Source organism: Helianthus annuus, chromosome 1, assembly GCF_002127325.2.
Source record: "Helianthus annuus cultivar XRQ/B chromosome 1, HanXRQr2.0-SUNRISE, whole genome shotgun sequence".
Classification (NCBI taxonomy): Eukaryota; Viridiplantae; Streptophyta; class Magnoliopsida; order Asterales; family Asteraceae; genus Helianthus; species Helianthus annuus.
The window spans coordinates 70,043,387-70,049,611 of NC_035433.2; positions in this window are offsets into that span (position 1 = coordinate 70,043,387).

Here is a 6,225-nt window from a genome sequence, read left to right on the forward strand (position 1 = left end):
AGGACCGATTAAAGATACAGAGAAATACGGGTGCTTCTAATTTAGTTAGGGATAGTAAGGTGTCGGATCCATGATTAGCTAGTAGATTGTGTGTCAAGCTCAAGTTGATTTCTTAAATTATGCACCTTGCATGGTCTTTCACTGCTACCTTTCATATAATACACATTTTTAAATTAACCATATTCGATGTCAAGACCATCTAATTAAGCGCAATAAACACATACAATTCACTCATCCATCAACCTCTGGTGTCATGACCTACTGTCAGCGATGTCACCATGATGGTTCATGGTTCTTGTACCTTCGTTTTGATAAGGGTTCTTGTAGCGACTAGGTTTTGGGTTTTTAATTAGGGATATAATCGTCATTTAATTAAAAAAATATAGAGTTTGGATTAATGTTAAAAGAGTCGAAAAAGTTCATTGACATATACTATTCATTCATGGCTTCATATATTTTAATTTTTATCATATAGTTTGGGTTCCATGTGTTAGTTGGAATCTTTCCATGGCCTTGGCATTCAGTATGAAATATTCTAAACATTTGCGCTCCCTTTATTTGAATATTACTTAAACTGTAAGTTTTGTATAGGCCCCCTAAATTAGTTGGTTTATATATGTTTCTTAGCAATAACTCTTTATAGCTTGACATAGTCCACCAATATTAGGATACAAGTACACAACAATACCTACTGAATCCCATACATTAATATAGAGCTATCACACTTAGTAAATCACATACTTTTTAGACTATACAGCGTGCGCAGCGTGGGGCGGCGTGGAACCCCCTCCATGTCTTGAACATCACCCCGTGGGGTGGCGTGGGGGAGGAGCTTGAGGATTTTCACCGACGTGAGGGCAAAAGGGTAGGTGATATGGCGCTTTGTGGGTGGTGGTTGTTATTTGGCTTAATTTTGATTGGTTGTTTAATTTTTTTTTTGTTTTTTTAAACACCCCCTTTCAAGTCCCTACTGTTAGGATCGGACTCTCACACACGAACTCTGACCACACACACACTCTGCTCTCACACACTCTGCCACTTTCAAGAACACAAGAATTTACGTGGTTCGGTCTAAACTGACCTACGTCCACGGTGGTAACTAGGAGTTTATATTTCTGGAGAGGTACAAGGTTTACACTCTGCCCAACGGCTAGCCAACGGCTACTTTGAATGGGCCACTCAGCAACCGCCATGTCACCTTGCTCCCGCGCGCTACGCCCGGCTTGAAACCCAAGCCCCAAGGGCCACGCCCCAAACCCAAGCCCACCCGGGGTGGTGACTTGGGCGTTTTACCCCAACCCACGCCAAAACTCCCGCCCCATACCCCACGGCCTTAGAATAATCATTTACAAATAATATTATCTTATTTATCTCTATTTTAATTCTAAATCTTTCATGCTCAAATCCCTTCATAACCCTAACTAATTATTGTTTTAAAAAATAGGAAACAATAACTTAATCTTATTTTATTATGTTTTTATTCATGTGTGACTTAATCAATTAACAATTAAAAATAATTTATTTGTCATATATAAACCGCACAATTTTATAATAATTATTATTAATTAAATCCACATAACAAATGTTAATAAAAATAAAAAATCTAGTTTATGACGTACCAATATTTTTTTTTTCATTTACTTTAAACAAAAGTTATTTTTATAAGATACACAATAATAAAAATAATAGCATTTACATACACTATTATATATAATGTAACACGTAATATCAATCATATAAATAATATATAAAATTGTGCTTTACATATATTTCAATTTTCAACCCGTATAATACATGGGCTATTATGGTATTCCAATGTTACTAATTGACATATGTTGATTTGGTGATAAATTCAAGTTAGTCATGTGAACTATCATACGGTAATAAAAATATGTTTCTATGAAGTTTTTTCCAAATTATATAATTCTGTTGTTTACACTGGTTTATAACATAGTTTATTTATTTATTTATTTATTTTTTTTGAAAAGAGGTTTATAACATAGTTTAATAAATATAGAAGTATTTCAATTTATTGCTCATAATAGTATTTGCTAAAAATACACTTTGATATGATAAGACTATTCGATAATCATAACTAAGAATTGGTTAACTTCGAGATTATAGTTTTATTGTTAACAAGAACTAAATGGTTATCTGCTTTGTTAATTATATATTGTTCAATTCGATTTGGTAATCTAAAAAGACTATTTTCATAATTGTTGTTATTTTATGTAAATAACGATTATCATTATTATTTTAGTATTATTTACATGCAATGTCTTAACTTTGAAATCAATATGCAGGTTGTTCTACTGCACTTGTCCCGACTAGAGTATTAGAAGCACTAGAACAACATTTTAACAACTTGAAGTCTCTTTCGCCATTACATAGCCAATTTAAGACCGAATCTGTTCACCAAGGTACCTTATTATTTGTGTTTTCAAAAATAGTATATGTATGCATATGTACATGTACGTATGTGTATATATATATATATCGTGTTGTACGTAATTAATATTGGTGTTACACGTGACATAGGGCAAAAAAGTGGCATGCAACAAAAGTCACGGTGGAGATCGACATCAATAGATCGTGTAGAAAAGAAACTCCCCCAAGAGTGGACTTATTAATACAAACAAAAGATCGAACTATTTATATTATTTAACTTGCGATAAATATGCAAGCAATTATTGATGGTATACCAAAAAAGTGAAATAATAAAATAAGGTGTTTTGTGTCATTGTCTATGTGCATGTTGTATACTTTAAGTGTACAAAAAAGTGAAATAATAAAATAAGGTGTTTTGTGTCATTGTCTCTGTCTATGTGCATGTTGTATGCTTTAAGTGGAGGACTAACACGTCAAAAGTTGTTATGTAGATAAGAATATGTTGCTTTCTTAAATCAAGGGTGTTAAATGTAAATTTGTATTACTAGGTTGATGTTCAATTAAAGTTTTGGCATCATAAGTGGAAAAAGGTCGTTGACGGCCTAATTTTCTCGACTTTTTGGTGGATTCGAAAGGCGAGGAATAAGAAAGAATTTAAGCAAATTGATATACCAATTTGGAGAGTGGTAGAAAACATAAAGGAGGACTCGTATTATTGGATTAAGAGTAGGTCACTGTTTTATAATGTTTGTTAGTAAAGGTGGAAGGATTTTAATGTACGTGACAGTATTTTGTAATGTTTTTATTTTTAGGATTCATAGTTTCTTGTTGGCTTCTTATTACTATATTAATATATAGTCGTTTGCCGTTTAAAAATAAGAGAAAAAGAAAACAAAGAAAATTTTCTTGTCCAAGTAATATTAGTTTTTATTTTATTAATGAGTTATGTGGCATTTGGACTAATCTTGGGCTCGGGCTACTACTTTGGGGCCACAAAGTTTAAGCCTATTGGGTTTGGACATAATCTAATCACTCTTATCGGCTCTTCTTGATGTTTTAGCCAAATTCTAACCTTGAACAATTAATCCTTTAACAATTATCATGAACATATAATTCAATTAACAATACAGGTAGACATACCAGTGAAATATTTTCACCGGGTTACCTAGTGTTGATGTTCGAATGTTTGTCTACTCGACTTACAAAATTTCTAGCCTGGCCGGGCTAGATTAAAGACGTAAAAAGAAACAAAAAGATGTTCAAATCAAAAGCACCATTGAGGTTACTAATGACTATATAATAAGTTGAGGATTACATCTATAGAAATGATTTAAGTTACAACATGTAAGTTTAAGGAAATGTCACTGATCTTATATTTCAATAGAGATGATTGCGTAAGAACGTGGACCGATTTTCCCAAACGGAAAGACAACCAAATTGTTGGAAACCCATGAACAAAACTAAATCCAAAAACTAAGTTAATGATCAAGATCAGACGATGGATAATCAAACTAAATTAAAGAACAAGAAAATATTAAAAAGTAAGCAGAGAAAATAAAACAATGAAATTAGTTTTTATCCCATTTAGAGGAAAAACAAGGACTTATAGCATGGTTGTACGTGTAATAAGGTGTTGCCCCCCCCCCCCCCCCCCCCCAAATTGTCGCGTGGAGTACATTGGTGCAAAGTTTAAGAATAGATTTAGTGGGTGCGTGAGTTTGCCGTTCTAAAAAAAAATAATTTAACACTTAAAATAAGACATAATAAGTTTAACTACTTCATATGTATTAACTTCATGGTTAGAGAACTCGCTAGTCGGCCGATGATGTGGGGACTAAAATTACTCGGGATTAATCAGGACTAATTGGATCGTGTTTTTTATATGTAATTTTCAGCTTTATGTATACATATCCACATTTTTATAGGTAAATATTTTAAGTAGGTAGGTTTCAACTCTTACTCAACTCATTTTCTTTTAAGTATACAAGATTAATTGTTGGAATTCACATGGTTTGGTTGGAAACTGGCCGGAATTTAGAGGTTTTGGCCGTAAATACAAGGTTTTTGCCGGAATGTGGATGGAATCGCCGATTTTTGGCCCTCCGACTAGGTCCGACTAGCGATTAATGGACTGATTGACGAAAAATTACTCAGTTACTGTCCGACTAGCTATTTTTACAACACTGATTAACTTTGATTGTATTCCTTACTCATTTTAACGAGGACCATCTCTAGAAAACCTATCGGGTCAATCGATTTCACTATTTTATTTGTATTAACTTTGATAAGGCATAACAAGTTTAACTATTTCATATTTCATATGTATTAACTTTGATTGTATTAAGACCACCTGTAGTGGTAAGTGGTTTGGGTGTGAATGGGCAAAAAAAGGCCCCAATCACATGGTAACACCGTCCCCTTGAGCGTTTTTTGCAAAATTTTGGTTGCGCGTTTCCATGAAAATGCTAGAGTTTTGATTGTTTTCATAATATTACCGTTAGGCAATGATCAAATAAAAAAAATTCATTTTTTTTAAATTTTTTTTACCTATATAAACCCCAACTCTATCCCATTTTTATAAACCTTTCTCTTAATCTTATAAATCCCTTTCTCATTCTTTATAAAAAAAAATATCATGCATCAATTCCACCCCCCTTTTGGTGTTCTAATCCAAATTCTTATCGCCCGAACACCACTCAACCGCTACCAACCTTCAATTATCAAGATATTGACCCGAATACGATGGGTTACACGCAACTATGAAACATGACCCACCAATACTTTCAAGGGCCACTCGGCAAACGGAGAAAGATATCAAATTTCTGTCTAAACTGATTGATCACCTTCAAGGAGATGCGTTGATCCTATTTTAAATACGTAGGCAACAAATCCGTGACAAATACGGACTTTAGATCTAGATTTTTCATTTTCGTCTTTAATTTTTAATATTTTAATTAGTGGTAATGTAAATTTTATTTATTTAATGAATATTATTTGTTTTAATTTAAAAAAAATTAATAATGATTGTGTAATCATTGCATGGGACATTATATCACCACATCTATTTTAACTTCAAGCTTCATAATTGCCTCTTTGCTGAACTGCCACATGTGACATGTCAGATCATGCCCAAGAGAGTAGCTTAAAACTAACACACCACTAAACTTGGTCTAGCTAAAGAAATAATTTAACTAAAGAAAAAAAAAAGAATTTAACACTTAAAATAAGACATAATAAGTTTAACACTTCAAATAATACATAATAAGTTTGCCGTTGTAAAGGAAAAAGAAAGAGAAAAAGTAAGGATTTGAACACTTATAAGATGGGGTGCAAACGAGCCGAAGCTTGGAAAAAAACTCGAATAAGTCGAGTTTAAATAAGCTCAAGCTCGAGCCTAAAAACAAGCTAGTAAACGAGCCCGAGCCCAAGCTTCGCTTATCGAGTTCGAGCCTAAACGAGCTTTCTGTTTATATATTTTTATTAATATATTAAACATATATTTATATAATAATAATTACCATTTATTAAATATAAAAAATAACAAAATTATATGTATAATAATAATTATAATTAATATAAATTAATTAATAAATAGTAAACGAGTTGAGACCGAGCCGAGCTCGAGCTTGGAAAATTATCTTCGAGCCAAGCTCGAGCTTTAGAAATAAAGCTCGATTCAAGCTGAGCTCGAGCTCGAGCTTTCATATGTTAAACGAGCTCGAGCCTGGTCAAGCTCAAGCTCGAGCCTGGTCGAGCTCGGACTCGGCTCGACTTATTTGCACACCTAGTTATTATAAGGCATAATAAGTTTAACTATTTCATATGTATTAACTTTGA